This window comes from Columba livia, chromosome 9, assembly GCF_036013475.1.
Source record: "Columba livia isolate bColLiv1 breed racing homer chromosome 9, bColLiv1.pat.W.v2, whole genome shotgun sequence".
Classification (NCBI taxonomy): domain Eukaryota; kingdom Metazoa; phylum Chordata; class Aves; order Columbiformes; family Columbidae; genus Columba; species Columba livia.
In genome coordinates this window covers 3820611-3847233 of record NC_088610.1, presented here as the reverse complement: position 1 = coordinate 3847233, position 26623 = coordinate 3820611, and the positions used below count along the sequence as shown (strand labels likewise).

The 26623-nt window shown below is 39.0% G+C and overlaps 1 long non-coding RNA gene across 1 annotated transcript in view; it reads left to right on the top strand.

Moving 5' to 3' along the window:
* LOC110355228 (uncharacterized) overlaps positions 1-26215 on the top strand; it is a 78867-nt gene extending 52652 nt beyond the window's left edge. The window contains exons 7-11 of the long non-coding RNA XR_010474609.1: positions 5336-5472; positions 10867-10906; positions 11153-11255; positions 23865-24002; positions 25199-26215. This is a non-coding gene — a long non-coding RNA (uncharacterized LOC110355228). The remainder of the gene's footprint in view (positions 1-5335; positions 5473-10866; positions 10907-11152; positions 11256-23864; positions 24003-25198) is intronic.
* Positions 26216-26623: the final 408 nt, after the last annotated feature.

The following is a 26623-nucleotide window of genomic DNA, read 5'->3' as shown; positions in this document are numbered from 1 at the left end:
GATGACACAATTATGGATTAGGTAGGATTAGGGAACATTCAGTTTCTACTGTCCCACCCCAGTAGACTTCGCCAATTGTTACAAAAACTCATGGTTTCAGGTGACTGGTGGAAGTAATTCTGAATTTAGATGGTCCAGACCCTGAATCACTGTTGCTTTTGACCTTCACTGCAACTTTAAGTGCTGGAAGTAGTCTATATCTTTAAAGGATTTTTGTATTTGCTGTCACCAAACATGACTCTTGCTTGCTGAAAAAAGGATAGAAACTGAGCTTCCTTATCTTGCACAACAGGAAACAATATTAGCCCTGATAAAAAACATGCTTACACTTCTATCTTTTTCAGTATCAATTTTTACCCATCATATTTACAGTAACAAAATGTATTACATGCTGCTGTGTTGACTGTGACTCTGGAGGAAGTTTGAACAGCAATCACCAGGGGTACAATTCACTTGGATATGATTCAAAAGACACAGATCAGAGATTAATAGATAACATAAAGTAAAATTACAGATCAATGTGGCGAAGAATCATTCTAATGTGTTTGTAATCATTTTCTCATCCATTGGCCGTGCTATCTCCCTTATATATTGGCAGGGCTGCTTATCTAGCGGTACTAGCAACTCTCTGAACGTTTTATCACTTCTTTTAAAAGTGGAGTCAATTACAACTCTAGATTAAAATTGTGATGTACTTCAGGGAGTAAAAATGATATCCTGTTATGTGTTTTCTGAAATTGCTGGTGGGGCCTGGCTGGTGAGTCATAACTCACAAGTTAATGAAATTAAGAGGACGTTTTTGGAGTCGCTCTCATCTTGGGGTGGGGGAGGACGCAGCTTCTTCCTGTACTGAGAACCTGTGGCAGCAGAAATCAGTGACTTCACCTGCAAGAAAAGGAGTGTCTGTGCCGTGTATACGTGAGTGCACATCTATGTGCGTGAGATACTGAGATACCTGGGTCATAGCACAAAAGACAAGAAATCGCAATGGTACTAGGTGCAGTCTTTTTCCTTTTGTAGAAACAGAGAAGACCTGTGTGCGCCTCTTGCAGTTTAGGTTCCTTCCTTCTGCTCTCTTGCAAATCTCTCTGTGCTGCTCCACTAGTTTAACAAGAGGAATCATAGAATCATTTAAGTTGGAAGAGACCCTCAGGATCATCGAGCCCAACCATAACCTCACTCTAGCACTAAACCATGTCCCTAAGAACCTCGTCTAAACGCCCTTTAACCCCCTCCAGGGATGGTGACTCCACCGCTGCCCTGGGCAGCCTGTTCCAATGCCCGACAGCCCTTTCCATGAAGGATTATTTTCCTAATATCCAATCTAAACCTCCCCTGGTGCAACTTGAGGCCATTTCTTCTTGCCCTATCACTTGCTACTTGGGAGAAGAGACCAACTGAATAGATGTTCAGCCTGTATATTAAACAAAATTTATGGGAAAAAATGAGAAGAGCTATACATCTTACTCTGCAAGCCAACTATTCTCATTAAAAGAGGGTAATTTATTGCATATTCCACAAATATAATTGTTCTACAAAGAGGAGACAGAGGGAGAACATTAATGACCTTCAAATATGTGGAAGGTTGCAGAGAGGAGGAGAATCTTCTGGTTTTCATTTCAAGGTAGACTGGACAAGAGGCACTGAACTCTAACTGCTGCAGAGGCATTTGAGATAGATGTTAGGAAGACTTTTCTAGTGGTCAAAATGCTGAGTAGTCATCTTGAAAAATAGGCATTTCACAAAAAAACCTGTATTTAAAGATGGTTGTGTTGAGACATCTTTATGTGCTGGTGCAAACAGTTTAAGAAAGATCCTTAACATCAGGTAACGTGTGAAAGGGGGGAAACGGCTGGTGAGTGAGGTCTTTTCAACATATAAGTTTCTAAATTTTTTGTTTTAAAATTCAGGCTTTGCAATATGTTACTGCACAGTTCTTGGTAGACTGTGATCCTTCCTGTTACCTACACAAGGCAGAAAGACATCTGTGCCTCTTTAAATATACAAAGTTTTGTAAGATTCTTTTTTCTCCATAGGAATCTTGGTTCTTATCCCTGAAGTTCTGTTATTTTCCTCCAGGAGTGATTCCAATTTCAGCCACATTCCGGTTACATTGTAGCAACTGGAGTTATTTGCCATATCTTAACATAAAGATAAAAAAGTGTTTTCTTGCAGAAGAGGTCAGAGATGATAAAAGGGAAAATTGAACTGTAAATGTTATTGGCTTTGGTAACAGGAGCACAGTGTGGGGTGAGATGAAAAAGCGAAGGATCAATGCAAAACGCAGTTTCACAGCCCCTAAAAAGTGAAATCTGAGGTTAGAGGCTCAATGTGTCACTCGCATTTGAGTCTATTCCAGTGGCAAGAGTTGCATAAGATGATATATTCTAAGGCTTTTCAATCAAGTGCAAGTTCATTTTTTAGATCTTGCCAGATTATTCAGATTTCACTTAGTATGACAGTCTCGGAACTAAGATTACCTTCCCTGGGTCTGTATGACTCAGAAAGAAGAGATATAACAATAGGACTCTAAATTTTGAGAGCCAAGCTAAATTCTGATGAAATCAGATGGAGGAATACTGCCGAAGGACTCCAGTCGGGAATAATGAGAGTGAAGCAGTTTTGTAGAGGCTGTGGGATTATAGATTTAAGTAATTAGAAACGTACATTCTGTGTTACGTTTTTTAAAAAGTAAGGTATCTAAGTGTAGTGTAGGTATCTAAGCGTGTATATCTAAGTTGCATCAAAATGCAAAGTAAGAGAAAGAAAAAAAGAAAACAAAAGTAATTGGTTAGGAATCTTCTTGGCAAACGGTGTACCAGCTACATCAGGAGAATATATATATATATATATATATAGGGATGCATGATTTCTTTAAACCTAATTTTAAAAGTATTGCCATGAGTTGTTCCTTTCAGATGTTTCTATTTTCTCCTTTATGAGTTTATCCTAAAGGAACGATCCTCTTCTTCAGGATAAAGTTTTTGAAAATATGAACAGGAACTACTTCTGTCTTTTCCCGAACAAGATTAAGAACAGAATTAATCATTACACTAACAGCAAGACCTAAGTAAATCTAGTAACCATTTTATTGACCGTTGTATCTAAATTTTGGTAAAGGACTTTGTAGCTTGGAAGTGGGGAGCAGGGGCTGCTGGACTCAGACCTAGAGGAAGGTGTGAAGGTTGGAGAACAAGGTGTGAGTTGGGAACTGCAGTAGAATGAAAGGGGCCAAACTGAACAAAGTGATCCCAACTAGAAACTGGCCTGGGTGGGGAAAATATTGAGAAGAGACAAATCAGGCAGAAATCAGTTTAAAAAGGCAATGGGATGGGAGATCCTGCAACCCAATGGCATTCAGGTGTCTGAAACTGTAGCAGTCAGCAGTGACTGCTGGTATAAACTGCAAGTCAGAAACTGGGCTGCGGTTACATACAACACAAGTCCAATGAAGTCCTGGGCTGATAAGTGTTAATTTCACCGTAATGAAAGCCAAATGGATCATGTAATAAAACAGGAAAACTACTAATTGAGTGTTGGAATGTAGGTGACACTGAGAAGGCAAACTTCTAAAATTAATTCCAAACAAGTATATAGTACCTCTTTGTCTCCCCCAGAAAAGTTTGATTCCTTCTCCTGCCTCCCCCAAAATAATTTACCTCCATTTGGAGAATCTCCAAATAATGTCACAGGGAGCACACAAAGTTTACTGCATAAGGCCAAGCTCTTTTTTTTCCCATAAAATGAATAAACTATACCCATGAGTTTCATTTAACATTATCATTTCTTTCCTCTCTGAAAAGCTTTTGATAAGTGGCTTAATACAAAACCACCATGGAGTTAGGCTTTTTTTATTTTCCTTTAAAATTTGCCAAACAAAAGCCTCTATCCCAAAGGAAAGAATTTATAAAGCCTGATAATCTCACTTTAGTTCGATGTTTAATTAATTTTTATTTCATTTTCTCAGTTTTGGGGAAACCAAAGCATTTTGCAGAAAGAAGTAGAAAATGGGAGAATTGTGAATTCTGTTTAAAAAGAAAAAAGAAGTCATGAAAACAAGTCTCACAGGAAAGCATTGCCTCCAATCTTTTTGTTCCAGTTTCTTTTAATGAAAACTATTCAGCTTGCTTGTGGATATTTTTTATTCTGATAGATTTATAGTTTGAATGCTTTGCAGGACTACTGGACCTCATAGAGAACGTTAACACGGCGGCTCCAGCGAGCCGGAACCTGAATTTTATCATTAATGTCACTATTCACTGCATTTGCCTGAACCAGAGGAGTGGAGGGTGAAATGAAACTAGCAACACCCCACTTTTTTACATATAAATACTTAACCTGGCCCCAGATGTTTCTTCTGTAGATCATAATTGCTAAGTAGTAAGAAATTACATCTGCTGTATGCAAAGGTCAAAAGAAATTAGATATGTATTGACTTTGTAGGGGTAAGCGATGTTGTGTAGGATTTGACCTGACTTGCCATCCGAGAACGGACCAGGGACCATTCACCTCACTAAGGGTAAACTGGATTTGTCCCTGTTCCTGCAGCTTTATACGTAAACAAGTCGCTTAGATTCTAAACTCCAATGGTGAGGATAAAAAGCAGATGCTATTTTTGCTGGTGCCTCCTTTTAATCTTTTGGGAATGCAGCGAAGTTTAGGACGTGCTGTGAAGATAATGAATTTACCTGAGTTGAACACATACCATCAAAATAGAAAGTCCCCAGTTATTATTTGTTTTCAAGCAATGGCAACAAGACAACCTTTCATTTTTGTCGACTGTTTCTGTGCTGCTATAAGGTCTGGTAACCCATGGAGAGTTCCACGGCAGAGCAGACCAGTGAAAAAGGCTGTGTTGACCAATTAAGAATGTAACTTTTACTGACATTTTTAAGACCTTCTGAAAAGAATATGATAAATCCATTGATGAACACTGCCAAATCCCCCAGTGTCAGAAAAATATGCTTTTAAATACGCCAAAGATGGATAATTCATCCTTTATTTTATATTTCAGAGTATCTAAAACTAAATCACAGTGCTCAGAGGAAATGTGACTGGCTCAGCAAGAAACTCAGAACAAAACTACCTGCAGAAGTGTTTTTTTTTTACATTATTTATTTGAAAGTATGGCTAAATATCTTATAGGATACTACAGTTTGGATGTGTGTATAGCTGCTGCTTCCCTTCAATAACATGCTTACACACACTCCAAATCTCACCATACGCGGCCTGATGGAAGGTCAGCTTTGTGGGATAATGATTATTCAAATCTGAGGAGAAGCTGTTCTGAAAACTGAGTTATTTCTGTTTTTTCTTCTTTTTTTTTTTTCCATAGGCACTTTCTACCTGTACCCTCATCGCTGACAGGAGTTTGATCCAGATATTAATGGGACAAGGGATGGGCTAATGATGGACAGCTCTGGTCTTTTGAACAGCCTCGTCTCCCTGTTTTAAGTACTCCAGGAACACCAGGTTGGTTTGTCATCCTTGCAGAGCCATTTTTGTAGGAAAAGCAGAGACACCTGCTGGGAAAACCCCTCGTGACCCCCAGAGTTGTAATCAGAGCTGTGACATTCTTTAACGAGTCCGAGGTCCCCAGACAGGAGGAACACGAGCATGAGTCAGGGGACAAATCTGAAGTTCTCGTGCACTCTTGGCTCAGGGCTCCTCTGCCCTTTTCTAATATTCCTTGTATAATTTCTGGCTCATTCTGTTCGATCTTTGCTTCTTGATTGCAACATCCTTTTCTGTAGGGAAGCTGTAGGGCCACAATATGAAGTGATTAATGCATTCAGAGTAGAGTGGCTTTTTTCATTGATGACACTGGAAACTCTGAATCGGAGTTGTTTGATTTTTTTTCTTCTGACAATAATTGCAAGGACTGGAGTGGTGTGAATGAGGATTGAAACAAGTTACACAGACACGAGCTTTGCTTTCCCAGAGAAAAGCCCTGAATTAAACCTTCAATCCAAACCCCTTTGAGTCCTCACTATAAAGTGTCTTAGTCTCAGCAGGAAAGATTATTAAAGCGAGATCCCTGGAAGCGGCGTGTACTGTCAGCATCCGTACAGCGTTATCGTTGTGTAGAGGGCATTGCATAAACCAGCTGATGCAACGTTACAAAATGTCATTAAGAGCTGCAGTAAATGGCTTGTGAATTACAGCACAGCCAAAGTTGCGATTGGCAGAACGATGAGCTGTGGATGAGCGTTATCCAGGTGGGAGCCACCGATCCATCAGTTCCCCAATCCCTCATGCCAGGGGAACTCAGCTCATAAAACCAGAGAAGAGGGTATGTGAATGCACACTCTGCTAAGGGTGTTGTACATGTAACAATTAGTGGCGCTCTTGAATTACAGAGTGATGAGAAACACCATCATTGTGGCAAAGGGGACCAGGGGGTTTGTTCCGGGCAGATAAAATAGTTATGTAGTCATACATGACTCCGTAGATCTTCTTAGCCAGTGGCCTCAGGCAATTAAATGAGCCAGAAGCTGAGCTCTCCGCAAGCATTTAAATAGCAACTGTTCACACGCGTGCACAAGCGATTATTTGGTGTTCAACTAAGACATTAAAATTGAATGTAAAATCTGTAGAGTAGGGAATAAAACACTATTTCAGTTTCTTGGTCAGTCAGTAACTTTGTAAGCTTAATTCCAAGTTCAGATAAAAAGCCAAGTTTGAAAATGACAAGAAAAACACCAAAAATTTTCAGATGGTTTCTATATATTTGATAATGTTATGGCACAGTATAAGCACTAGTCTGCATATATGCACACCTGCCTATATTGGATATTATGTGTTCCAAAAAGTAAAAGAACCATTAAGTGACTATTTGAACCTAATTACCTGTAACAGCCCCTGCAATACTAAACAGACCAGTCCCTTAAGAAACCTCGAATTACTGTAATTTCTTTTCCCTATGCACTGGATGCATGGGCAGGGCATACAAGTGAGTGATGGCATAATTGGATGAATCACTCAATAATTTGAATAGTAAAAAGCTGTCAGGCATTTTCTAAGTATAAAAATGGGCTCTATTTCTTAGACAAATGATTTTGAATACCTGAGACAACTTCAATGGTAACACCCTGATTAGTTTTTAATTTCTTATTGGAGTTTGGTAGGAATGCAAAGTTTGAAAAGATCACTGCAAAATTAACATTAAAAAAAAAAAAAAAGAAGCTTTTTTCTTTCCAATCAGCTTCTTCTGATTCTTTAATATTGTTTATGCAGTGCCAGATTGTGAAATCAAAATTCATTAGCAGGAAGAAACTCTAAAAGTTGTAATATCAGATTATCAAGTTAAGTAGGTTTAGAATGTTAAATGTGTTGAGGGACCACAAATGTAAAGGGCAGATATTTGAGGCTGGTTGTGTCTCTACTTGTTCCTGTGCTACAACTTTTAAATACCTGTAGAGATTTGAATCTTCAAGGGAAAACCATTAATCTCAAGTTGTCTAGCTCTAGATTTTTTTTTAATTATTTTTTTTAAAGTGCTAAAACCTCTCATGGGAATTTGAAATGCAATTGGAACCCATTAAGTTCCAGAAAGTTTAGATATCTAAATAGGTTCTTAGATGTACTGGAAGGTCTTAAATTCTGGTTCTAGTGAAGGGTGGACGAATGTTTCAACAAGGAACAGTCTTTCTTGTTTTGAACTGGTACGTAAACAGACAAGTTCTTACTGTGTTTTAAACTTGTGTGTTTAGTTGCACTGGAGCCTTTCTCTGTAGTGATGTTGATTTCACGGTGTCACCAAACCACCATAGGGTGCAATGTGTTGGCGTGTGTGTTAAATAACCTTTTATTCTCAGGGAATTTTAATTCAGTGGTAACATTTTTAACAGGTTGCAACTAAAAGTCAATTAACAGAATTTTGTGTAGTGCTGATTTTTGGAAATGTAATCAATATATGGCGTATTTTTCTTTGTTAACATGGGCACATCTTCAGTTAGAATAAGTACTTTGACTTGCCAACGATAGAATCAATACATATATTTAACATGTATTTCAGAATGTGCAAAATAGCATAAATCTTGCTATTAAACATAATATTTTCAGAGCTACCATACTGAAAGGACCTGCTGATGTTTATTGAGATTTTTCTATCTGATATTCTGATGCTGGAAGATCCTGTTTTTCTAAAGATGGGTATCTTGGGGAAGACTTAAGTTATTTGTGTGTGCATTGAATCACTCTGAAGAGCAGCAAGGAAAAGAATTTTAAATAAGAATGAAAATAATGAAAGACAATCGTGGATAATACATCAACTACTTCTCTTACTTGTCCACTTCTTTTCCATGATAAAAACTTTTTCTGAGAGAGAGGAATTTAGCAGATATTTCCCATGAAATTTGTTGATCTGTGCTGATCTGTCAAAGCTGAATTACAGATGACAGCCACTTTATTCTGATTTGTTTTCCCAGTCAACCAGCTTGGAAAAATATTTAATGCGGGTGACAGATCAGACTTTTAATTTATAAAAAATCAAGTTCTTGTGTTGAAAACTTAAGAAGAAATTACAACAAATCAGCCCCTTCCCTGTAAAATTGAAGTTTGGCTTAAATTCCATCGATTCAAATTCTCAAAAAGGAATATTAAAATTGTTTCAAAGTGTAGGGGTTTTCTCCCAGATTTAGGACAGATTTTATGTTCTCAATTTTTCTCTTAATATTTGTAGCATTCCGGTGTTTATGGGTTGGTAAGGTATCTCACATTCAGCCTGGGCTGCCGTTGTGCTTCTTGGTGTTAAAACCAAATCAGTGATTTATTATTAACAAGAAAAAACGTATTATTAGTAATGACTGTCTCTTTTGTTTGCATAAAGATGTAGGTACGCGAGAAATTCTCAGGGAAGTGAGAAGTGAAGTGCTGAGATTTACATTGAGCGATTGATACTGTATGTCTGGGAGGGCTTAAATACGTTCCTCAAGAAAAGCAGCAGGAGGTTTGTTGCTAAATTCTTGTATACCTGAAATTTTGTCTGATAAAATGAGGTAGAATAGACAAGGCTCATTAAAATGAGAGGGAATATTTAAACTTTTTGGTGCTGCTTTAAATAGAGCTGGTTTTAAAAATCACAAAACGTACCTTGACTTTGGTGGTCTCCCCGTCAGATGTGAGATGTGCCAGCCTGAAACTTCAAGCAACATTTGCAGCCAGTTTGTTTCCATTCGGTGACCTTAAACCAATTTAAACCAGCAGTTTCTACCATTACAGAATTTACTGTGCTCTGCTCCTGGGGAGGAACATCCCATCCTCTGAGCACAGCGCTATAAAACCAGCGCACAACTGCACTCATGATAATATAGACAATTCTCCTGCATGTTATCCCATTTATTTTCCTGCCACAAAAATAAAGGGCAAGCCTTAAATCCGGCCGAACTATAATGTAAAAGCTGAGCAACTGTCATTTTTATTTTGGCTGCTTTCCCTGTAGAATTTCTTCAGCAAACTGAAGGGCCACCATGTGGGGAGTAGACGGAGTCTGAAGTGTCCCTTTATGTCTCCTGCAGTTACTGAAGTCAAAATTCACCCTAATTCCATTCAATTACCTCCACTGTAATGCTATTTTTGAACTACCATAGATACGCCCGGTGTGCTGCTCAGTGTGACCCTGCAAAGGTCAGCAGGGCTGCGTGGTGAAAGGAGAATAATGATCCTACATGGGAAGAAGTGTTACTTTTTAATTATTTTTTTGGTTTTAGCAGCTGTTCTTGTTCTTTTCTCATTTTCCTCGTTTAGGAGGAGTGCTTCTCTGAATTGTTATGATCAAAGGGAGAAAGAGGATGTCTCATAATATAAGGACTTTCAGAGTGTGCCCACATTAGTAAAGAAAAAGAGGGAGAGGAAGGAAAAAGCAAGTTTTAAAAGTATTGTATTTTCAAGAAAACAGTGGTATGGATTTGAATTGGGAAGCCAACCACTCTGCAATCACGCTGTTGTGCTTTTATGCCATGGGAAGGTGTAATTGTTCTTTCACAATCACGTATTTTTTTAAACTTCAGTGTTTGTCAGAGTAGTTCCCCTGGTTTCTATTGCTTTTGCCATGAACTCAGGATATAAAGCAGAGAAAACTGTGGAGGATAAGTCCCTGGAAATAATAACTGGTTAAAAGTGGCAAATCTTATCCTTAAGAGCAGGAGGCTTTAATGAGACGTAGATTTTGTTCTTCTCTACCAATGAAGGATTCGTCTCAGCAGAAGGGACTCAAATGATAATATTGATACCGTCTGCCATGAAAGCTGGGACTTACTGCTGGCACTTCCATGGTGGAATCACCAAATTGGTAGATTTTTACCCAGTTTTCAGTAACACAAACAGGGTACAGAGCTGGACTTAAAGCTCATGCTTAATAATAAAAAATACTAAATGAGAACCTTGAGTGTTTTCTAGCAGCACAAAGAGAGAACAGGTCACTCCTGAGCTGCAGATGAATTTTGACATGTAGCAAGGACTTTTTTCCCACTTCTTACAAAAAGTTTATTTCTCACCATCTCAGGTTTGAAAGGCCTAAGAGATTGGGACTTAGAATATTTTCTTTTTGTTGTTCTAATCTTTTCATGAAGACAAAAGTATTCCTTTTTGACATGGAGGACAACATTAGGGATTTTAGATTTCCTTTTTAATTCTCTTTCATCAAAAATATTGAATGTCTTGCTCTGTTTTTTCTTCTCATGTACAGAAGAGCTTGCAAATGCCTCTGAGTCTCTTGGGGAAACAACATTATTTGTATGTGAAGAGTAGAAAGCTGGATAAAAATTTGTTAAACATTTCCAGATTTATTTTTTTCTTTTTTGGGGTGAAACAAAGCCTGTTGTGTGGCTTGTTTTTATAACAGTTTCTTCTCTGGTGTTTCTACAGGTTACATTAATTAGGATCCACACCATGATCTCAAACTCTGGTAGGTTGTTGGTGACTTCTAAGGAGGGGTCTTTCCAAATGACCACGATCACACCCCAACATCTGCCCAACCTAATCCAACGCATCCCTTCAGCTACAGTGATTACGGCTGTTGAATATGAAACAATCTGATTTTGGTTATGCTAAGCTCCTCTTTTAGGTGATATTCAAAAGTAGAAAATTACATATCTATAACATTAAAAGTCTTGATTCTAAGTCTTTTGCTTTCTCTCTTCTTTGGATCCAGCTACCTCGAACCATGTGATGTCTGCAGTTGTGTCTGTGTGACCAGGACAATGGAGAAGGGGCTGTTTGGAGGACAATTTGCCTGGGACCCATCTCACAACAGGGTTAGTTTCATTCTGCAAGAGTCTACTGACCTCCCTGTAATGTTTTTTTTTCTGCTATAGCAGAGAAATGTGAAAGTATGTGAAGCAGCTCAAACACCTTTATCTGAAGTGCATTTGAACAAAGCAACCTGGTTAGCAGATTGCCATGCAACATACTATGGCTGAACTGGATGATGGGTAATTTATAAGGAAAGAAGTGCTGGAATTGGTGGCACCCTCTGTAACTAAAAGCATCCCTGCCTCTGCTTTGGTTCTCCCTGCAATGGGGGAAACCACATAATTCATTTGGGGAAGCTTTTCCAAAATATATGAAACCCACTGACCACTCAGTAACCTCCTCCTTCTCCTCAGGCTTGGCCCTTGTCCTCATTACTCTGAATTCTCTCATGTTAAATTACATGAACTACTTGTTGGAGCTGGGAGACTACAACTGGCTGTCACTTCCCTGCCCATGGCTGTTCTCGTGGTATTTTCAGTTTGCGGAAGCTCTTCGCAGGGCTGTGTGTCCCAGCCTTGGTTAAGCCTTGTTATTGCCTGGCCAGATTTGGAGCAGAGTTCTCTGTCTTGTTGACTGTTGAGAAACGTTGAATTTACATTTGGATCAAAAGCTATTGAGCGGACTTTGAGGCTGCTTAGATTGTAAATTATAGTGAGGTAGGTGTAACACATTGCGGTAATTTATGCTTTAAAAAATGACCAATGTATGCAGAGCATCGGGCTAAAATGTGTGCTCAGACATAAATACTAAAATTTATACTTTGAAATCCATATATTGACTCCTATGTACGTGACTCAATTTCCTCTGTGAGTGCTGTGCATTCTCAGTGTTTCTGAGTCAGGCTTTCATCCAAACTACAAATATCAGCTGGTCCTTAGTAATTTTAAACTATTTTATTATAAAATATGAAAGAGAAGGAAAAAAATATTTCTTTTTTTTCATATCCACCATTAACCAGGATGAAGTTAATGATAATTTACCTAATAAGAAAGAACAAACATCCAAATTAAGAGTAAAGTTTTTTACCTGGTTAGCCGAGGTGTTAGGGGTCACTTGTGTAACTCAGAAAAGCATGGTATCTAATTAGATATGTCACTTATTGTGCTCTAATTGTCCTTCTTGCCACAGAGGGGCCAGGAGAGTGACATAATGTAGGAGGCTTAGTCAGCCCTCAGGTTTAACTGTGGCTGGTCCATGCTGTTTCTCTCAGTTATCTCTATATGAGTTGCATGATAGTCAAATCATTAAGAAAAAAAAAAGGAATTTCAGAGATAGTGCCTCTGGAAAATCATGAAAAATAGCACAGCATTGTTACCAATGCGACGTCAATGATTTTTTACCTTTAGGGACTTAGATAATAGATAAAAAATAAAGACAGGATGAGAAGGAGCACGTAGATGCTGGGAGTGCAGGCAATCAATCTTTACATCGCCTACCTTAGGCCTTTAATGTAGCTGGCTGGTCTCTCTGGGATTTCCCCTGTAGAAATGAGGTGAAATTAGGTGTCTCCAGAAGCAGTCCACATGCCTCGAATAGGCTATTATTCAGAATAACCTTTTCAAAAAACCCTGTTGCTCTCCACTCTTAGTAAGGAAGCCCGCGGAGACTTAAGAGGCGAGCAAAGTGTGGTGCCTGGAGTTGGATTGAATGAGTGTCCTTAAAACGATAACGATGCAGCTCTGCAAATGGGAACGATGTGTCCTTGAGGATGCCACGTGCCCAGAAGACTTAACAAATTGTGCAACAGGCTGTTCTCAAAGTTTCTCTGTTGTCAAAGGTCAGGCAGATGGAGTCACACAGATTGCTTCCAGGACCGTGAAGTCTGTCTTATTGTGCTGCTATTTCTTCCCTGCATAGCAGCTAAATTTTTTATGTCGTGTGCTGGATTCTGTTACAGTACTGAAACAAACTGTCGCTTTAATTCCTTATGCTTAAAATGTAGTTATATTTACTCTGAGAGACAGTATTATTTTGAAAGAGAATTAATACATCTTTAACAGCAGTTTGCGGAGTTCCGTTGGGATGACAGGTAGTACTTAAAAAGATAGGAGTGTTGTGTTTTTGGTTTTGTTTTTCAGAGCAGTGAAAAATCAGAATTACACTCAGATTCTAAAGCAACTGAACCCAAATATTATAAAAGCTAATCAACAGGAAAAATAAACCTTTTAGTAAAAGACCCCCAAAATCTGTCAAAAATAATAATGAAGAACTTGTATTGATGTTAAGCAAATGTTGGTCATGGTTTCAACTATTTTGTAAAACATCAATGCAGTGAAGATAGATTGCTTTTGGAGAGGAAAACAAGAGACTATTCCACTCCAGTGGTAAGAAACAACAGATATACATAGGTTATATTTTTTCATGCAGAATAACATGTTTTTGGAAAGCGTACCACTAGTGTAGATGTAAAAGGGGGAGTGGGAATCTCCTAAGCATGCCATAAACTCAAAAATACTGTCAATCTGATAAGCTGCAGCAGCTTTGCTGTTCGTTTTTATTATATACACTCTGTTAAGTTCTTCATGCTTCAGAGATATGTAAAGCACAACATATTTGTAGTTTCAGTCTTTTAATTGACTCTGATATTTTATTTTCTTTTTACCTCAAGAAGCCTTCATTAAAGGGAAATGATTTTGCAGTCAATACCTTATGATTTGTTATAATGCAAGTAACATTTAGCACATCTTGTAGACTGTCTGAAGAATTCCCACAAGCTTCCCAGCAAATGTCATCTCAGTCCTGCACTGAGCGAAGTGCTGCCTTGCTTTTGCTTTCCTGCAATTTGTCATGCTTCATACTTGGCTAAATCTGCCAATTTTCATTGTCCTCGCTGACAACAGCTGTCAGGATGCCATTTATGTCTTCAAAACTCTTGGTGGCAGCATCCTCTAAGTTACAGGATTGAAATGCAACCTGAGCAACTTGGAGATTTCGATCGGTGTGACTTTCTTGCTGTATCATGCTCGGAAATAGCACCACAAAATCCCTTAATTGCCCTAGAAAGGAAGAACACAGCTGTATGTAACAAAGTGGCCAACAGGTCCAATAAAGTCGTCATTATCTCCTGCGCGGCTTTGAAGAACTCATGTTGACAGTGGTGGAATTAAAATTATTGGGAGTGGCGCCCATGTAATGAATCTAATCACTGTGAATAGATGGTGCAGGCCAGCTAAATAATTTTCTCCCTTTGTTAGCTGCAGAGCTGTGTAAATGCTTTTCGTTGTACGTTCTCATTTATTACAAACTCATGACTGCTTTTGAATTCTTCCCAAACCCAAGAGCTGGCAATCTGCAAATTGTGGACAATTCCCACTCTTGAGACCAGAGTTGGGGATAATTTTTAGTGTGCCATGAGAAAAGTTCCGCTGTTTTATATTTAACCTATTGTTTGAGGAGTTTATTATCCAATTTTAAATCTTCCTTTATTTGAGAGAAATTAAGGAATTCCTTTGAAATCGCAACCTCTCAGTGAGTTTGCGCCTGCCGTGGATACAGATTTATTGTAATTCAGTCACTGTTTATCCAAACTCACAGTCACTGACCAGAAGTGGTCAGGCGTGGTGCGAGGAGTCTGTGCTCCCGGAATGGTTGGTCCTAGCAAGTGGTTGTTGGGCTGTATTTAATAGGGAAGATAATTTTGCTTAGGTTGGTACGGAAGTTTCCAGAATAGACTGGCTTTTTAGAGTTGTCAATATGGAAGTTTTCTACTAACTTGGGATACAGTCTGTACCTTGGCAACACTGTTGTTACAGAGCGGTTTAACAGTGGATATTACTTTGATTAGGTTTTAGCAACAGAGCAGATTACAATAACTATGTTTCTGCTAATATTTTTGCACCGCTCTTTGGCTGTGATGTCTGTATGAATACCCAGCAGCACTCCCTTAGGTGTCCACAGAGAAATAGCCACATTTCAGTGACTACCACCTGAGTTAACTTTGAGCTCATTACCTACATTTAGCTTTGCTCAAAAAGTTCCACAGCAGCTGCTGCCTAGTTGCTTATTTACTTTGCTTTCAGGCAGGTTTCGAGATCCTGTTACAAGTACCTGAGACAGCCAGCTCAGCGATGCTCAGGTGTCTCCATCCAAGCTGCAATCTCTGTGTTGTGGTAGCTGTATCCTAAAGTGCTGGGGATTGAAGGGATGCGCCTGGTAATCATAGAATCATTTTGGTTGGAGGAGATCTTTAAGATCAAGTCCAACCGTTAACCCAGAACTGCCAATTCCACCTCTAACCCATGTCTCTAAACCTCGTCTCCACGTCTGTTCAACCCCTCCAGGGATGGTGACTCCACCACTGCCCTGGGCAGCCTATTCCAATGCCCAACAATCCTTTCTGTTAAGAAATTTTTCACAGTATCCAATCTAAACCTTCCCTGGTGCAACTTGAGACCATTGCATCTTGTCCTGTTCGTTGTTATATTGGAGAAGAGACCAACACCCTCCATGCTCCAACCTCCTTTCGGGCAGTTGCAGAGAAAGAGAAGGTCTCCCCTCAGCCTCGTGTTCTCCAGGCTGGTGTTTGGGTAAGAGCAGAACCACACCATCACTGGAAATGGTCTTTATTATTTTATTTTCTTATTCACCACTGCAGTCACAACAGTGATGTGTTTTATCTGTTGTCTGCAAATGATGTGGTTTTCTCTCTCCTCAGAAAAATATCATTAGCTCATGCTACAGCAGCTTGCACTTATGTTTTTTTTGGTACTTCCAGTTTGTCAGCCAAAAATGTGGATTAGAATGCATAATCTTGTGGATCACATGAAGGCCAAACACAAAGTTACCCAAAAATCACAATGTACCCTTTGTAGCCTTCCCTCACTGCTGTTGAAAAGAGCTGATACCTTCCCGGTCTTGGGGACTGAGGAACAGGGGCCTATTGCTTCGGGATGTGTGTCCTGCTGTGTATCCTGGGGCATGTTGATCTCTGTATTTAGCTCTTCTGACACACGCATTTACGAAAGAGCTTTGCACAGATGGGTAAGAGGTTTTTATCCACATTTCTTGGCGGTTTAGCGTAGTTGCATCAGGAGGAGTAATTATTTCTATCAGCAAGATTGTGACAGCCACCACATATTATGGAAATTTTCTTCATTGAAACTTTAATTCTTTTTCCCCTTTTGTTTGATTCTCACAGCAACACAAAAAATAGTTTAGAAATATAATTGCAATCTCTAGAAGAAATATAACCAGCCTGGCTATGAAGCTGAATCACATTTGAGCGCTGGGAATAGAGCCACCTAGAAAAGAAAATGAGCAGAAAGAAAATCACAGCTTGAGCAGTTGTCATTTGTCAAGAAAGGGGAATCTGTGCTGAACCACCACCAACCGGCCACCCAGGAGAAAAGTCATTTTGACAGTGATGGCTTGTAGCCTGCCAGCATTGGAAAACTCGTGAGGTAGTTCTTTAGCAGCAGCAATTACTTCATTATTGACACATGGTGTGTAGTTACGCTGCTTAACTACATTTGTCTAACACATTTTATCTCATGTGGGATCAGGTTAACCAGTTGTGCAGGGTGCTAATAGAGTTAAATGCTCAGTTAAGACCTTCAACAACCAGCGTAACCTTTCTTAAACTCAAGGGTTTGACATGTAAAACATCTGTGCTTTGTTGCCAAACAATAAACCTTGGCTGCTTGGAGGGAATTGCAAATGAGGTACTGATACAGTTAATAATGTTCTCAGGAAAATCTTTGTGAAGGTTCAAGTTACTTTATTTAATGAATGCATTAATTCATGACACAAATGTTTTAATGCCTCATTCTTTTTCAACGTTGCGCTCGCTGAATCGCAGTTATGTATATTATACACTTTCAGATATTTTTATATTATCCTTTTTTTGGCTTTGTGTACGTGCAATCTGTAATAACTTATAACTGCTTGCAGAAAGACACCCCACAAGTATAGATGATCTTAACTGTATTTAAGAGCCTTAAATTTAAAAACAACGCATATTTTAGATTGGAAAAGAGAAATATGACCTCCTGACATTTGAGACTCAGATAATTATCTTTTATTAGTATTTGATTGTAGTGCATGGGTGTAGAGATATTTCCTAGAACTGATTACTGGCTAAAAACAGAGGTATGATTTGTTGAATGCTTTTAGATCTGCAATTTAAAAATAATTGACTTATCTATGAAAATATGCACTTGCTATGGGGTAGAGCAGAATGTAAAAGTTTACTTGTTAACTTTAGTATGTAGTAGTTTAAACATTATTTAAACATTTTTAGCTATTTTCTTGCAAAATCTTGAGTGCATTGTCAAATCTTTAATGTGGAAAAGGCTATGCTGCAGGAATGGCTTCTGTATTTATGTCCATGTAAGGAATAGCAAGAAGGTTTTCAAATTAATAAATTCCTTACTGATTCTTATCATCCTAGAGTCATTCAGGCCATGAGACACAGTGGGAAAGAAGCACTTCTATTGTATTTCGTGGTTCCACCGTTATCTTCAAGAACTCTCTAATGACAAAGTGGAATGAGTAATTTTTTTCCCCTCTAGACACCGAGCGCATGTTTCAACCCTGATAACTGATGGAGAACTTCATAGAAAGGGACAGTTCATGTGGTGCTGCCCCATGCTAATCCCAGCTGCTGCTGTTTCTGCTGGTGTTGTTTCATCCTCGCTGTTTTTGTGAGTGCTGTAGGGACGTCGTGTCTGTTAGACGGAAAGGTGAGCAAATTTATTGTGAGAGGTAGGGAGGTGATCTCGGAGCAGCTCAGAGACGTGTGGGTCATGCCAAGGGGGGTTTGGGACCAGTGGAAAGAGATGGTATTGCAGGGTTAGAGCATATGGGTTATGTATGGTAAACATGTGTGGATGAAAATCATACTTTTTATGTACCCCAAGAAGAAGACGACCAGGGATGCAGGGTTTGTAGGGAGAGGCAGTAATTTTTTAATTAGAATGGCTGACATGATTGAAAAAGTGATGAGTTTTTGAGCTTCACATTCTTCTATCTGGTCCTGAGAGCAGATTGGTTCTTTTCTGTCAACATCAATTTTTCTATTAAAAAGAAAAAAAAAAGGGTACTGCTTCTTCTGATCCTTTTAAACATGTTGGGTTTTTAAGCTCAAAGCGCAAAATGGGAACAATAGCAAAATTTATTTCTATGTGTGATGATAGATCTTGATTTATTTAGAGTAAATAACAACAATCTGAAATTCTGTACCTGATCTGAAATGATATCATGGTATAGCATATCTAATTTTCAAACTGAAAATTAAAAGTTAAATTGATCACTGTGTCGTGCAATTAGTTTAGGAGTTGTTATCTTATCTCATGAAGTGCTGAGATTTCCCCTTAGGTAAGTTTGATGATAAGTCCTGTTACCATCCTCTGTTTTCTTGTCTTTGCTGCTGTGTAGACTGAAAGTATAGAGGGAGGAGAACTAAGGAGGGAGGTGACAGTGGCATCTTCCCGTGAAACAGTCACCATTTGTGTCAAACACTATTTTCCCCGTCTTTTTATTTTCCCTTTTGAGTCAGAGTTTGGAAGAGGGAGAGAGTGAGCAGATACCTCTCTCAACTTCATTACAAATGTTGGCCTAGGTCCTTCTCTTGACATTGTTGCATGTGTTGGTTAGTAATTTAATCATATATTTTGGTGCCATCTGGGAACTTGGGATAATTTTCAGTGAACTGAGTCAAAACTCATTTTAAGATACTGTTAACTCAGGTAAGTCACTGCACCGTCATTGTTTTTTCATAGCTTTTAGGCTGTTTCAGCCATTATTTCTGGTTTTTAAGTAAATTGCTTTATATTAAGAAATATTTAAAAATAAGGGGTTTTGTCTAGAGAATAAGTAGGTGACACTTAAGAGTTCTTAACTCTGAGGTTGAAGCAGGGGTTGGCTGAACTGAGCTGACAATGGCCAAAAAGTGTGATGTGATGCCCAGAAAGATGTGGGGTTGACCAAGATATGAATTTCTGCAGCAGCTGAACAAATACATTTCTTAAACTGCTTTGAAATACACCTCTAAAGATGCCAACTTGACATTAAACCTAAACAGCACTTTACTGTTAAGTCCCTCAAGTCCTCAGAAAGAAAATCAGCCTGAAAATCAATGGAAATTGGCAGGATCTGACCAAAAATGAAATGCATCAGTTTAATATTGCAGTGTAAATGATGTTGATTTGCAGCCTTCTTACACTGATGAAAGAGAAAAATGATAAGGAAAAGGAAAAATTACTCTTAAGAACTAAGTTTTCTCATATTTAGTTGTGATCGCTTGTGACAAAGGAAATGAGTTTTCATTTCTGGAAGGTATTCTAGGCAGAAGTAGTGGAGAATGTGCGTTCAAACGCAGTATCAATGCTTTCACTACCAGCACTTTCTTATTTCAGCCACTCGTTACAGGCTAATAAAGGAGCACAGGACAATTTAAGCAGAAAGGAATGGCAAGTCAGTAACAGGTAGCATTTATCGTTCAAATGATTTAAGGCAAAAACCTCTATAATTGAGTATATCATGGGCAGAACTTGGTACGTAGCTTGCATCACACCATTTGTATTTACGCAGCCAACAAAACGACTGCACTACCATTAAAAAATCAGAAAACTACCACTGTGCAGAAGTGGAAAATACCTGCTCTTGTGCTGATGGAGCTGTCAGGGGACTCTGGCTGGAAAAAATAGCTTTGGGCTTGGTTCAGTTGAAATCGGTGAAGTTGTGCTGACATAAGCTGGAGAAAAACAGTCATGAAGTCAGTCTCAGGTATTTCAGAGAAAATCTTAAGGTTGTGAGAGAGTCGTGTTTTCAGGTAAGTGTTTAATACTTGATACAGTGACTTCTGGTATTGGTGTCACCACTCATAAAAGTATCATAAACATCATGCTAGAGAATTCTGCTCGTGTTTGCTTTCTTATTTTAACTGATTGAACATTTAACTATTTCCTGTAAAATTGCTTAGCTTTGAGAGTTACTGTTACAACAGAATAAGCTCCAGTTGGTGGTTGCTTAGGACTGAGAGGTTACGACCTGTCAAAAAGTGATATAGACTTGAATCTCTTTTGGGTAAGAAAGGAATTGAATGCAGGTATCCTTGTGCAGCCAGAGAAATGGAAGATGATATTTTTCTGAGGAAAAAAATCCTAGTTGATTATGATGTTGTGACATCTTTCTGCTAGGGACCTCAATGGACAAAGCAAAGGAATTCTGTGCTTTGCTTGTTTTCTTAACCCTGTTGCCTGTGCGTTTTCATTCCAAGTCACACCAGGAATTTGGTACATTTAAAATCCAGCCTTTTGAAATCTGAGTATCATTAAAAGTCAGTTTTAAAATTAAGGCAACATCTCTTGAAAAATTTACCCTGGGACAAGTGTCAGGAAGAATTAAGCTTTGCTGTCAAAGTGTGATGAGATGCACCGTTGTTTTGTGAAACACTTTCTTTGGTAGCACAGAAAATGCAGACACGGAGATAATAGTTGATTGCTTTTCACTGTGGAATAAAGTTTAGTTTTTGAAATTCCTTGCTAGTTGCTAGCTTCATGAAAGATTTTTAGTGAGTAAATACAGCTAACAGATTCTTAGTGAAGTGGAAGTTATTAAAACAGTTGTCTCGAAATTTTTGTAAAAAACAAAAGACACAAATAATTGAGATTTTATATAAGTTAGGAGTAGTAAGTGTAGGAAAATATTCTATGTTAATAATAGGCTTAACTAGGGAAGGCAATAAATCATTTCTAATTACTAGTCTTGTCGATTATATGTTTCCTCATTCTAATCTTCCAAATTGCATCCTAAGCTCAGACTCCTTTGTAAATGAGATTGCTTTTCTTCTTCTTCCACTTTGTAGGATGTGTCACATTGCAGAAAGACATACGTGTCCATCAAAATCACTTTTTTCTGCCTTTTGGATCATGATCAACATTTTGTTGAAAAAGACGGAGTATTTTCTACAGCCATCTGGAATATTGCTATTGTACGGCTGGCTTCAGTTCTTTCAGGGGAAAAAACGAACAAAATAGATTCTTGCTGTTGTCATTGTACCAAACATAGTGTTGATTACCTTTGTGTGTCTGGTTTAAAGTCTGTCATTCCATTTCCATATTTAAAAGAGGATTATTGAGAAGTTAAATCTCTGAGGATGGCATAGGAAGACCTGAGGGAGGGTTGCTGAAAGGTGCATCTCCTTCTAGCGTTTTAGGAAAGCACCCAGCACTCTAAGCTAAATAAATAATGGTAATTTTATTTTCCTGAGAATTATTTTTTATTATTATTTTTATGTAGCCCTAGGGTCTAGTGAATAACTGGTGGGAGAGAGATTGAAATCTCTTTCTTACCCTTTCCAGTGTGTGCTCCACAATTCTTACCATGCTGTTGTGTCTGAACACACTGGGTAGGAGGGATAAAAATACTCAGTGATCCAGCACGTTGGGAGGCTGTGTGGCTAAGAAGTAGGATATTTAACCAAAATCAAGTCATCTTATGGTTCTTCTTCTGTCCAACTGCTCTGTTGTCACTTAGGCACAGTACTGAATTTTAAAAAAGGAAAGAAAAATTCTTAAGGCAGTGCTGTGCTGAGGAACAGTATTTCTGATTGACTCTGCTTTGCGCTTCTCTGAGGGTTACAGATCATACACTTAGACCCAGGAGTTTACATAAAAGCATGCTTTAGTTTTAAGTGTATGCTATATGATACCTTTACATTTCTCAGAGTGGTTTACTGCTAAATTGGCAGAAATTTGAGGAAAATTTGGTGAAATTTAGGCTGGATATTAGAAAGAAATTCTTTACAGAAGAGTGATCAGGCATTGGAATGGCTGCCCAGGGAGGTGGTGGACTCACCTGCCCTGGGATCTAATGAATGGACTGGAGTTGGACCAAGGGTTGGACTTGATGATCTCTGAGGTCTTTTCCAACCCAGTTGATTCTGTGACTCTGTGAAATTTTGGCCCAGTAGCGTGTATAATTCCAAGAAAAAACAAAAGCCCTGTTTTTGCAACCCTGGCACCTGCAGGCAGTTGCCTGCTGACATAAGTAGTCATTGTGGTGAAGTAGGGTTTTTTGTAGTAGTTTAAAGTGGTTTTTGCTCTAGTAAGAGCAGCAAAGCAGCAGCCATTAGGGAAGAGGTTTCTGCCCGTGGTGACATTGGACACAGGACCCTCGAGGCATCTGTCCCCAACCACCGAGGCTGCGGCTCTAACCCAGACCTTCCGAGGCCTGACTAGAGTCTCAGGACTTGGATACCTGATCCTTAGGAGCTGCACTTGGACCGTGAACTAGTCCCACATGAATCACTGTACAGCCATCAGAGTGCTAATGACTTCTGGTTTAATTACATGTTTTAGAATTGCAGGGTCATTCTCTGCAGCCATCTTCGCTGTCTTTTGACAGTTTTGCTTTTAGACAGAGCATTGTTAGTCTGTTCTCACAAGATGAGGGCCTAACCGATGTCTGCAGGGGGCTGCTGTTCACAGTTTTTCAGGCTAAATGATGGTTTAGTGTTATGAGAACTGAATTGCCATCACTTTTTCACTGAGCTTAATTTTTTTTTTTCAGTAGAATCATAGAATACCAGGTGGGACAGGACAACAAGGATCATCTGGTTCAATGTTTCTTGGCAAAAGCCCAGTCTAGACAAGCTGGCCCAGCACCTTGTTCTGCTGAATCTTAAGTATCCGATGTTGGGAAATCCACCACTTCCCTGGGGAGATTATTCCAATGGCTGATTGTTCTTTTCATGAAAAATTTCCCTCTTGTGTCCAATCGGAATTTCCCCAGGAGCAACTTGTACCCATTACCCCTCATCTTTTCTATGGGACCGCTTGTAAAAAGGGAGTCGCCATCTGCTTTGTAGCCACCCTTTAAGTACTGGAACATGGTGCTGAGGTCTCCCCAAGCCTCCTTTTCTCAATGCTGAACCAGTCCAGTTCTCTCAGCCGTTACTCACGTGGCGGCTTTGCCTCGGCTGTTAATGAAATTCACATTAATTATGTGCAGCTCAGGAAAATGAGTCTGGAAAAACAGCTGCACTATAGCACCCTGTAGCTGTGCTTGTTTATGGGAACCCAATATATATTTGTGACAGTACGGTGCCATTTATTCCTTTAAAAGATGATTCTCTGGGGGTTAATGCAGTGGCCGTGCTCTGGTGTGTTGTGCAGCCATATGGCTGTTGGGGATTGGGTTTGGTGGCTGGTCTCTGTTCCTTTGGCTGGCAAGGGATGGAAGCACTGGAGAGGCAGCAAAGCAGGTGCCGGGGGAAAGAGCAACTTGCTGGCGGTGATGCTACCTTTGGCCAGCACCCAGAATCTGCTCATGGGCTCTGCAAGAGCTGTCTCCAGCCCTCCCCAGCTGGGGACATGGCTCTTGTGTCCGGCCTTAAGGGAAGGAAAAAGTAAAGAGCGGAAAATTAGAATGTCACGGAGGATAATTGGTCCTGAACTAGTTTTAATGTATTTTTTTTTTAATTAAGTGTTTAGGGTAGCACAGGAAGACAACATAAGCAAATAACAATGCCTCGTGACTTGCAGGTGTTTACGGAATATATTTTGCAAACTGTGAAATTGTAGGTAGAATACAGATTTATTTATGGCTACGAAAAGCTGCATTTCTTTAACTTACACGAGTGTTTGTGACCAGAGTTTGTGTTGCTTTAGGAACTGGAGAAGGAAATAGGTTGTGAAAAGTCAGTGGTCCTGAGAAAACTTGCAGTGAAAAACGGGGAGCAGTGGCAGTTGTTCGCACCTCGTGTGCCGTGGCACTGCGAACAATTTTACACCACAAGAAATTTCCAGGTAAGTGTTGTCTGGAGCCAGACGCTCCTTCTTCTTAGATTGAAAACACGTAAACCTTCCTGACTATGAGTGCACAGCAGTGTACAGAAATGCATCTCCTTTTACAAACTTTTTTGGCTGAGCAGCTGGAGTTTTCCTGGGTTGTGTTGTTCCTGTGTGCGTAGTCTCAGAAAGACGGAACAATTTGTATCCTCCTGTCTGGGCCACGGAGCTCCAGGCAAAACGCCTCCAGCTCTCCCTTGGGAATCTCCATGTGGTGCCCAGGCAGCCCATAAATTATTTGCTCACCTATTTTGAATATTCACAGCTTCAGCAAATGAGACCTTTATAAAACTGATCACATTTGATGTATTTCTTATAACCTACTAGTTTTATTCTTTGATTGTCTCAACATTTTGAGTTCAAATTGTTTTTATTTAACTATCTTTTAAATTTGTCTTAGTGTAGGAATGTGAGAAACAACATCATCACAGAAACGCATCGGTAAAATTTGCACTAGAAGACTAATTGGAACACAATTCAAGAAATTAAAACTAGGTTTCAGGGGAGGGTTCTTTTCCTTTTTCAATCAGGGCAAGTTATGTGCTAGGACTTGCAAGTCTAAAAGCAAATTAAGCAAATTGCAGGAGTAAGAAAGTGCCATGTAAAATTGCTGTCAGCATAAAATAGATGTTATTCACCTAAATCTGTAGGATTCCTTTCAGTGCTTAGTTAAAAAAAAAAAATAATGAGAATATAATCATCAACTAAGGTATCAGTTTGATAATGCACCAGGCTTTTTTGTCTCAAATTATATTTAGTACTGATCAGAATAATGCAGATAAAACTCAACATAATAACTAGATCTCTTTTGTTTAGTGTCCTGGACTCTCACATTTAGCAGAACAATTTTACCACAAATAATATTTAAACTCTGACTGATTCACATTTTAATTGAAGTCTAAATTTTTGAAGCTATCATCATAGAAAGTTCACTCAAGTGCACTTCCATCGTCTGAGCTGCAGCATTCTGGGGGTGCCTAGCTCAGTGGAGAGTGATAAAATTAATGTCAAACTCTTGTTTTATTACCTTGAAGAGCAGGAAGGATTCACAGATAAAGCGAACTTGATAACAAGGCCTAAATAATATAATCATGTCATGGAAAAAGGAGGGGAAGGGAGATTTCTCAAGACTGGTTTGTTTGCCTTTTGTGTAGAACTGGATGAAGTAGGAGATCTGTTACAGAAGTGGAGCAAGTCGCCGTAACGGGCCTTTGTGACAGAGGCTGTAACTCATTGAAGATCTCTGAGCTGTCAACTGGATCATGGAATTTTTTAAAGGTGCCCAGTTATTTATCCAAGCTCATCCTAAAGACTCTGCTGTTGGTGAGCATTGCATCAAGATCAGAATTGTCTTCTGGAAAGTCCCAAGATTTGGACTAAGCTTGTTACAACCCTGAAATCCAAATGGTGACTTAAGACACAAACACGTATTAGGCCAAATGTCTGTTATTCTGGTATGTGGTGTCTAGTTATGTGCTTTGAGTCTTGTGTATAAATTGCATACGTGTGCATCCTTGTAGCAATAGCAGACAACTGTGCTATGTCTTGCATTACCCATGTGCCCAAATGAAGCTTTGTGCTGAAGTTACTCTTTGGCAAGTTAATATAACTACAGGGATTTAAACACTGTAATTTCATTGTTACCATTAGCCTAACAAAGTATAACTTCAGATTGTACTTTTTGCAAATGAGAACTTCCAGTGGCCCTCACCTCTCCATCATAACCAAAGCAATTACACTGAGTTATACTTCATAGGTATAACCACTCAATTATTTTCAGAATGCAGCCACAAAAGTCATCATCTTATGTCAGAGTAATCTATATAGTGCAGCTCTACTGCATATATTAGCTCTTACTCTTTTCTCTAGTAATACCAGCTCTATCAGCCTCTTTACTTCAGGTTTTTCTGCCTCAAAATTGTAAAGCTTACTGAAGAAGTGCTCTCTAATTGGGTATGGTGTAAGTGGAGAAAAGCTCATTAAAATAGAGGAGTTATTTGTGGATGTTGCAAAAGAAAATAAACCTTTGTAGCTGGAATTCACTGCATCATTCTTTTAATTCGTACGTGGCTTGGACCCACATATAAAGGGCAGTCTGGGTCATGCCTACAGGAGCTTAATGGCAGCTGTCGCTATTTAATCAAGAAAGGAGAAGATGCACTAACAGTGGAGATACACACACACACACACACACACACATATATATATATATATATATATATATATATATATATATTGCTGTGACTAAGAATATACCAAGAAAGAAGTAAAGAAATTAGTACTCCTAGGGTTCAGGAACAATATTATTTTCTCCATGCGACTGGAAATTCTCTAGAAAGGTTTTACTTGTTTTGCCTCTCTAAGGATAAGTTACGGGTTTCCTGACAAACCATTACCTGCTGTTCCTTACAGCCTGCTCTGACCTGAGATGACCTGGCCTTGTTTCCTCTCTGTTAACTAGTGCTATAGTGTGATCACAAGTTCTTTAGGATTGATCTGATGAACACTGAAGTCAGTAAGGTCCTGGATTAGGACTAGAAACAACCATTGGAGCATCCATCAAAAAAAATGGTTCAAAT